This window comes from Melanaphis sacchari, unplaced genomic scaffold (assembly GCF_002803265.2).
Source record: "Melanaphis sacchari strain LSU unplaced genomic scaffold, SCAv2.0 Contig11_pilon_pilon, whole genome shotgun sequence".
Classification (NCBI taxonomy): Eukaryota; Metazoa; Arthropoda; class Insecta; order Hemiptera; family Aphididae; genus Melanaphis; species Melanaphis sacchari.
The window spans coordinates 4753052-4763605 of record NW_020270469.1 but is presented as its reverse complement, the minus strand read 5'-3'; the positions used below and the strand labels follow the sequence as shown (position 1 = coordinate 4763605).

At 25.3% G+C, this 10554-nt stretch overlaps 1 pseudogene; it reads right to left on the bottom strand.

Annotated features, from left to right (window-relative positions):
• Positions 1–3453: 3453 nt before the first annotated feature.
• LOC112604398 lies at positions 3454–7025 on the bottom strand (annotated as a pseudogene).
• Between the last annotated feature and the right edge of the window lie 3529 nt (positions 7026–10554).

Sequence of the window (10554 nt, the reverse complement as noted above, 5' to 3'; positions counted from 1 at the left end):
AAATTTTAAGTGACATAAAACTCGCACATACACTAATATAATAAATTAATAAAGCACGAGTATATTCATTAACATAAAAAAGAAAAGAATGCTATAACCTTTATTAAAATTTACAAAACGATTTTTTCCCGTGTATGTGTAGATGTAGATTGAACTATTGATTGAAGTATTGAAGCGTCATCCACGCAGTGTAGCTAATGTTTTCACACAGTGTAGCCAATGTTCCCACACAGTATAAACAAAAAACAATTACGTACCACCTTAATCCCGCGACAAGTAGATAGATCCCTGTACGTCAACTAAATTTCTTTGGACATTTCGAACCTCAAAGACATTTTTAATTCCATACCATAGTCTATAACTATAATTTCTTTCGTCATTTAAATATCCAGATATTAGCAGTAATTTTAAAAACTTGCCTACAAAAATACTAAAATATAATTTGAAATTTATAAAAAAGTATAAATTCCAATTAATTAAAAAATAGCATTTTAAATTTAAAATATAAGTAAGTTATATGATGTTTGTAAAATTATAATTTCATTGATTATGTTATTTGAATCAATGTTTTAAAAAGTATACTATACAAAGTTAAATAACTTAAAAATTATTCGTTAAAAAAAAATTATTTAACAATGTGTTTAGACTAAAGGTTGGCAAACAATAGCGTCTGACACAGTTCGCAAATTTCAATGACAATATTGTCACTAGTGCCTTTGACGTTAATATAGTTCTCAAACACATAGTGTTTAAACTCAATAAGTTTCAAAAGCAAACGGAGAGTGAATTTGCCACTCTACACTACCAAACTATAAAGAAGTAGTATTTTATCTATTATACAATTTAAAACGATAATACATTAATATATTATAATTACAACCCGTTTACAGTTAAATCAAAGCTAAAATACTCATAACTAGCTAATGCTACTTAGGTAACTTCAACAAGTTGAAAACCTCGATAAATCGAAATAAATGCTGTTCTCCTGTGAAAACTTCGATTACTCAAAAGAAAACCTACATTGATAACTTGAATATTCTGTGTTACAATTAAATATTGAAGGATAATGATGGTTCATTTTTATAGTAATTTTTCCTAATTTAACCCAATCACATTTTGTTGTTGTTAATTATTATGTTTTTTATTCGATTTATTATTAGTTTTATTGTTAGTTGTGAATTTGTGATCGATTAGTTACATATTGAGTGCAGTGTAGTGAGAGTAAAAATACCTTGTATACCTAATTTAAAAGTAGTTACTAGTTACTTCTAATTAATTATTTAATTACATTTTTAGTAATAATTTTAAAATAATAAAAACAATACTCTTTAATTATATGTACAAATGTATGTGTATACTATACAATAATCAAAAAACTATAATATGTACATTGTACATACATTTAAATACTTTTAGTTGATTTTATTTCCTGAAACCTTAATGACTTAATAACTTAAAAATTTAGTAAGTCAAAAGTCTCGATAAGTCGAAAAAATTTCATTCCCTCAAATTTGGACTTATAAAGGTTCCACTGTATATATTTAAAATTTGAATACTATAGTACCTTTATAACTACAATTGAAGAATAAAATAAACATAGTACAAAATCAAAATTTTTAGTTATAACCTATTGATGGCCGTAACACGTTTGGACACAAAACGATATTTTTACCTGTGATTCGGTAGAACTATTGGGAACACACAGTCAGGTACATTTTTTTTTTAGACCCCAAAAATCAATACAACGTTTGGGTAACAAAATATTTTTAAAATAATACTACATTTGGGTACCAACGTTTAGGTGCAAATTTTTTACTTTTATACTATTACCCTTTATTTTTAGACTCTGCGAGGAGGTTGACTCTTAATAGTTTTCCAAAAATGTTTATTATTTTATTTTATATGTGATAACAAATACATGTATTACGTATAAGTTCGTAGTCGAATATACTATAATAATACTTATAGAATACCTAATCAAAATAATATAAGTAATTGATATTAATTGGTTTGGAAATAAAGTATGTCACTATTGTAGATCACTTGTTTATATAAAGTGTACCCAAACGTGTTTTGTATAGTTGCATACTGTGTATATTGTGTACCCACACGTTCTCTGATTTAGCAGGTAAAATTATAAAATCCCTTTTATTTTATGCATACAAACCTTGTGTCTATTTGTACCCAAACGTGTCGGCTTTTGGGTCAATGTGTCCAAACGGTCAGCGGTCCTATTGATAGTCAGTCAGTATTTTGTATTTATGTTGGTAGGTAGTTTCTCCTGAGTATCATCTTTAGTAGGTAGTTTTTATTATTAAAAATGTTTAACATAATTATTTTAGACAAAATACAAAGGTCTTATTATACTTTATAGAATAATTCGTTCAAAATACGGTGAATTTAATTTAAAAATATAATACGGTTGTCAATTGTTACTGTACACTGTTACACAGAGAAGAATTCAATAGGGCTGCTGGAATCTTGGGATATATAAATGAAAATCAGTTTATTGGTGTAACAATATAGTACTAGTAAATTGAAATATTGACATAATTTTGATGTTCAACAACTATTAATTTAATAAATAAATTAAATACATTTAAAATGTTTCTATCTCTTTTAGACAAAACTTTAATATTAAAATATCTTAAGGAGAGCCTGAGATAGCCTTGTAATAGCTAAGTCCTCGGGAATCCTCCTCTTCTTACGCCCATGCACTATAGTTACTTAATTCAGTAGTAAGTATGTATTGAACTACTTGTGTTTCAGTGTTTGTCTTAGAATATAACCATCCTACGATTATATAACCAAATGAAAATTATTGGAAGTGGAGTAAGTAAATCGAAATTTATTGTCAACACTTCTCCACTACTCTAAATTGTTTATCGTTTACAATGATTTATAATTAATATTAAACATACTTACATATCTGTTAAACAGTTGAGATAGATTCAAAATATCACTTATTGTGTCCAATAAACAGTAGAATAAATTTCCTAGGGATTCTAATATATTTAAAAAGTAAAAAAAAAAAAACAGTTATTTCTTTTTAAGTCTAAATAAAATAGGTTCTATCAAAATAATAATGATGTGTTAATTCTGTGTTGATGCTAATTCATCTTCTATGTTTTACATCCTAATATTATATACACCACAATTACTAATCAAAAATAATAATTATTGTAAAGGTTCGGTTACAATTAATAACTAACTACCTACATTTGTTAACTAATAAATAATAGACATATAACACAGAACACAAGTATTTTGTATTTGAACTTAACTTCAAGTTGAACATTAAAATTAATTAGAAATTAGAAAACAAAGTTAATAATTAGTAATTTAGAAATAAAATTAACTTTAATACAATTTTTATAATATCTTATTATTCTTAGCAATATTATAATTTGATTATAAATTTATAAAATAAATAAATATTTTTCGGAGAATAGATTAAAAATATTGAATGTAAACCATATTTTTTAATGCTTTTTTAACAGTATCCATTTTGATTAAAATATCTTTTCTATCCTTTTGGAAACATTCATCTTCTAAAAGTATTTTATCAATTTTATTTTCAATTAAATAAGTTTGAGATATTTCTTGATTTAACCGCTTATTGAGGTCTTTTAAAAATGAATTTATCAATTTACATTTAATTCTTTTTGGCACAAAGTCCCGCACAACTTTCCTGATGTACTCAAAATAACATTGACTTAAATCTCTATGTAATTTTACTTGTTCTGATAATTCTAAGGAAGTGGTGTTGTTATTAATACCCGCTATTGATTAAACATATGTATTCTATTCATTTGAATTGAATTGTATCTACTTGTTTTAATCAATCCAAATACTATCAGAAAAGTTGTAACTTTTATTATTACTTATGTTTGCAGCAGCGAGAACTTCTTCTTGAATTTTTTCATTTGATTTTATTATTTCCAATATAAAATCTGGATTTAATATATTTAAACATTCTTGATAAGATTCTATGTATGATCAAATAAATTATTTAATACTATCCACATTTTTTTCTAGCAATTTTTCAAAAATTTTTCGCACCTAAAATTATAATAATATTATTTAATAATTGTTTCAGGAAAGGCTATCTAATATTATATTATTTGACATCAAATCACTGTAGTAATTATTATGTAATCAAAATAAAAATTCTGATGTATCTACACAATAAAACCACAAAGGTATAATATGCCTGTGGACTATATGTAAATGCAAAATAATAACATAGTTGAGTTAAACTTACGTCTTCGTTGAATTGTGGGTATCTTCTAAGTGTGTCTAACAATTTTATGTCTATGGAATTGAATATGTTTAATATCTCATTGCGTACCAATTGTACGCAATCCAGTGATGATTCGATTAAATTATTTAATTGTCGTTTTAAAATTTTATGTAATGCCTTTTCATTGACAAAAGTAATTTGGTTAGTGTCTGATGTGTTAACTAACACTCTTACAATATTTTCGTATGATACATTTTGAAGTGGGTCTATACTCTATACCATTTATTTTCTTTAAATATTTTAGCTGGATTATTAGCGTGACCTTAGCCCCGTCAATAATTTTATCGACTGAAACATTTTCTTAAGTCTTAATAGTTAATTTCTATTCATAGTGTCTTCATACGATTTACTGATATCTTTTAAAAGTTCTATTATAAATAATAGGTTGTTTTCAGGTGTATGCAGTAACAAAAGCTTACTTCCTAATCTTTTTTTCAATTTTTCGAGTTCAAATTTAAGTTTAGGATACACTTTTTTAATGTATGTTATCATCGTCTGCAACATACGAGTTAATTCTTTGTTCCCGTGTTTTGTATTTATATCTGGATAGTTAGTTTTAAGAAATACTATTTCTGACATTAGAGTTGCATCCATTGATTTGTTTTTATTGATATCTTTTTGAGGGAGTAACCGAATTGGTTCCCGTTTAAAAAAGGTATTTTATTAGGTTGAGCCGAATTGGTTCCCGTTTGTGTACAGGTAATTTTTAATTTTTAATAATTGGTACAAAATATAAATTAGATAGTATAAAATATAAATATACCTACACGACTACACTCTATAGTCTATAGCAGTTAGTAAATATTTTTCAAAAAAAATTCGCGGGTCAAGTTTTAAGTGTCATTTTTAATACTTATACATTAAAAACTGAAGGCAAAGATACATACAAAATCCATTTATTTAAATATGACTTAATATATTATGAAATTATATTTATTATAAATATTATTATTTATTTTAATTTTAATATTTTGTACTTACACCTATAAGTGATAACTAGGGCTGGGATTTATATGAAATAAAAAACGAAAAATATGTACTTATATATGTAATTAAAATTGCCAAAATATGTAGTATAAAATAAAAAATATGTTGTATAAAATAAAAATTATGTACTAAGAAAAATTGAAATACAATAAATTGATGTTTAATCAATCGTAAGGGAAACAATGACAAACCATATATTGTTTTAAATTTTCAAAATTAAATGTACGGCGATTTGGTCTTAACACTGACTTATGCCTACTAAAGGAGCGTTCCACATCACAAAGTAAATTCATAAATATATTTTGTCAAATAATTGTTGAACATAAAGTTTAATCTAAAATCATTAAGATATGGCTATTGAACAGAAACAGATAAGATAAACTAAAATCAAGTTATTAATATTTATTTTAACCTACTTATTTCCTATATGCATTATACACTTACAATTTGTCGAGTACCGTTATCGAAATAAAATATAAAATATTACTAAACCATCAAAATTTACGAAGTATGTAAAAAAAAATCGAAAATTTTACAAAGTATGTAAAAATATGTATTTATGACGAAATATGTAAAAATATGTAAAATAAAATATGTCTTATTTTATTGCAAATTACGTGAAACGAATTTATCATTTGCAATAATTAATTTATCGTGTTTCACTAAAAATATGTATTTACATACAAATCCCAGCCCTAGTGATAACTATAGTTGATTCCAAATCAACAATTTAAAATTATATATATTATATCATTATTTTTAAAACACACATTAACGCAAATTTTTAACCAAGCCTACTTTTTAGTTGACAGTCCTAAGCCTGTAAAATTGAGAAGGGAAATGTGCGTAATTAAACGGGAACCAATTCAGCTTACCTCAATAAAATACCTTTTTCTAACGGGAACCAATTCGGCACATGGAGTTGGAGCTTGGGAACCAATTCGGTATCAGCCCTTTTTGATTTCTATTCACCACACCAATAATGCCTAATTTCACCAGAATCCTGTGATCGTAGACTAAATCATTCGTGTCTTGTAGTGTTCCTTCGTCAATCAGGTCCAATTTTGTAACTATAGCTATTGTTCTGATGCCATCTGGATACAATTTTTTTGCTATTTGAAGACTTTCACTTGCTGATGGGTCTGTATTAGCAGTAACTAAAGCTAAAATTATAACTGTTATGCATAAAAAATAATCCATTTCTGTATTTGTTCATCAATATTTTCAGGTTGATCTTCTACAGCTACTTTTGTTATATTTGGCAAATCCACAAAACTCAGATCGTAGTGATCAGTGTGAATTTTCAATAGAATTTGACTGTGTGTAATGCCCTTATTGTTTCCTGTTAAAGAGTTTGTCCTAAATTCAATTTCATTGCGTACCAAATCAAAATAAAAAAAATAGTCATTTAGCTTGTGTAGAAATTTTACCCATTCTATAATGCTCTCTTTATCTTCAATGTTATATGACATTATTAACATAGATTTTTTGTTTCTTCGGTGTACCTTATCATTTGTATTACTAATGGACAATGGTGCCCTAGTAACTTGTAAGTAGTAACTACAACTGTTCCACGCGGTAAAAACGATTTTCCTACGGTGCTTTCTAACACAGAACTTTTACCAGAACTTTGTGCTCCTACAATCATAATTTGAAATAAATCGACAATTTACTGTTCACCAACAACTGCAAAAATATCTAGCAATTTATTTATAATTTATATAAGTGACTGCATTATTAATATTGCACTGTCTGAATCTAAAATTAAAAATAAATACATTTAGTTATTAGAATTTAAAGAAGTATAATATAGTTTAAAATTTAAGCTATAATAATGACTTGAATTATTAAATATTTGTAAAGTAGCTATTTTTATTGTTATTAATATGATTACTAAACTTATATTCGAATGAGTTGCGGCGTTAATAATATCTAATGAATCGTTAAATACATAATATATGCATTTTAGATTTTGAGTGTAATACAGGGGTTTTAAAAAAAGATTTATTTAAGCAGATATTTAGTCTAAACATAGAAAAGTAAAATATATAAATTAATACCTTACTTTTTTTCAAATTAGTATACCAGATCTGTGTATTTGAATTTGATTGATTAGTTTTCAGGATTGAATAAAATATCAGTGATGTTATACTTAAACAATATTTTCAATGATCAAAAAATAATACAAATAGAGTTACCTGAGAGTTTAAAATAGATTTTGGAAATTGGACATTTATGATGGATATTGAATACCTAGGTGATTGAGCGTCATTTGGGTTTTTATGGAAGATGTTCTGAGAATACCGCCTTTGCTCAAAATTAAAATATAGATTGTGGCATATCTTGAACGTCTGTATATTGTGAATAATCGGAGTATTTAAATGTCATGATAATTTTCATAATCATCTGTATTTAATCAGTTATTCGAAAATGGTTAAATAGTAATTTTTTTAATTTAAAACTAAATTGGAAAACATTGGTGAAGTTTTCAAACCGATCTGCCGATAAGTCAAGTTTGGGTGGCCAACTTTACGTACGCAATACTTCCACAAAAGTAATAATAGGTATCTACCAAGTGTTAGTCTATTAATTTTATAATATTATGTAAAAAAATATAAATAAAATATTCGTAATTTTATTACCTTACCTACTAAAAATATAACAAAAAAAAAATTTATAATAATACTTATGATAATAAAATCACCAGGTCTATGCTTTGGGTAGCTTTTTAGTAGTCCAATGGTTATCGAAATCTAAAAATTGTCAAATAATATGATTGAGTCGAAACGTCAATGACCGAATAGTCGATATGTTAAAAATTAAGTGACAAAATAATAAAATAGGTAATATGTTGTGGTTAATTTTTTTTTTTTTGTATATTGTTGTCAATGTTGCGTCATCGTACAGACGTATAGTGTTACATAATAGCTTGCATACTTGTATTTACCACCCAGTGACCAAGCATTCATAACGTAATAAAAACGTTGATAAGTTAAGATAATAGCATTAGAATACGATTTAAAAAATAATATTTATTTGCGTTTTTAAAAAATTGAGAAATGTTACATTCATATATTAATGAATAATGACTGTAAAAACAAATAGAATATGTTATCCGAATATTCTTTATATTACCACAAGTCACAACTGATCGTACACACTAACACAATATTATAATAATTATCTGTATACATGTTTATGTGTATGTGTAAATGTGTAATAGATATATTATTACATAATTGTCCATATATCTACTATGAAATATTTTTATTTTTTTTTATTTATTATAATTATAAAATGTTTCAGCACACAGAGTGCTATTACAAGTAATTATTTTTTAACAATGCGTTAAATTATACTAGGTACATGCATTTTTTACATCGATACAATTGAGTAAGTATTACAGTTATCCATGGCTATTCTAATTATGAATCTTTGCTATCCGTTAGAAGAATATTCTGAGGGAGTCGAGGTTGAGACGTCTGAAATAATTTTATATGCCTATATAATGTGTACAGTAATATAGTACATGGTTATAAGTTATAAGTTATAATAATAATTATTATTATTAGTTGATTCTCAATTCTGTGTTTTTCATTAAATTATACAATATGTATGTTTCCTTTTAGACTAAGAGTAGATAGTAAAGAAGCCATTGTATATATACAAAAAATAAATTTACAAACAATTTACCACCCCTAAAAAATTTTCATCTGGAGCAAATGCTGCTTTTTCCTCCTCCCTCTTTAACGAATCCATGTTTATACATTGTTATATGGTATATTGGATAGTAATGTAAGTAAGACGTTACGTAATTTCGCTAAAATTGCTTCCAAGTAACGAAAATTTAATGGAAAATACTAATGATAAGTGACTCTTTAATATTATGCAAAACCATTTTTTTTTTGTTCTAGAATAAAACATCTAGTAATATTAACCATTTTTTATGGTTATATATATTTTTTTATATTTTAATCAAAGTAATTAATAAATACAGTTAAAATAGTTTACTAATGCAAATAATTAAAATTAAAAATATAACTTTATTTAGAAAAAAACTGACTTTCATTTTCGTATTAAACTCACTTAAATGTTACGAAAATATTTCTATGGTCGATTCTATGGTACACGTTTTCGCGATACAATTATAAAAGTATTATAAATTCAAAATATAGATTGGTAATAATTTTAAGCAATTTGGCTAGTGCATGAAGTGCGATATTAGATTTTAAGAATTATAGGTATAGCAATCAAACCAACAGGTACCTAAAACTTTTAGGCTAGTTTTTGTCACCAGTTATTACTGTTAACTTAAGACGGTCACTGACGTGAGGCAGTTTTTGAGTTAATTTCCTGTACAATCTTATAGAACAAATTATATGTTTATAATTATTTTTCATCAGTTATATTTAATGATTTTAGACATGATCACACTTAGCTACCAAGTAATTTTTTTTTTTTTTGGAAACCTAAGTAAATTGACGTTTTAAAAATTATGGTATTTAAAAAAGTTTATGCAAACAGTAAACTTAAACTTCTAAGTTGAATGTAGTTATATTTTGACACCGATCGATCTACAGTACTGCTTAAATAGATATTTTTGAAACGATTTACTCGTTATACTTTTATTAGTACTTTTTATATTAAAATCTAAGTGAAATTACTATAATATTGCTGCCAGACTTTCAAGTTATGGCGATGCGAAGTTTCCCAATTATATAATATTAAGAATTACAATATTATGATTTACGATTATATAGTTTCCCTGATATTTATCTATTAAATCAACAAAAACATATGATAAGATTAAGATAGTAAAAACAGTAGATCATAAATTCATATAGTTATAACTTATGACCGGATTTATATGCATTTTAAATTGTATAATATGCATGCAAACATGTACTAAAAAAGTCAAGATATGGGAAAAAAAAAATTCATAACATGCAAAATAAAATTTTTATTCTTATTAAATTTTATATTTGATTTTAATTTTTCAGTGATAATTGTTTATTAATTTTATTTAAATTTTCATAAACAAAAAGTAATGATGTATAATATAGCAAATATGCAATACAAAAATGGAATTTGTTAAATTATAATTTAATTTTTAACCATTAGGTAATACATTGTAAAAAATATTTTATTAAAATTAAATAGTAGATACATTGGTGATCTAAAAAGGAAAAAAGTACGATTTAATTTAATATGTTAATTGAAAAAACGATAAGTTATTAAAGTATAACAAGATTAGATAAAATAGA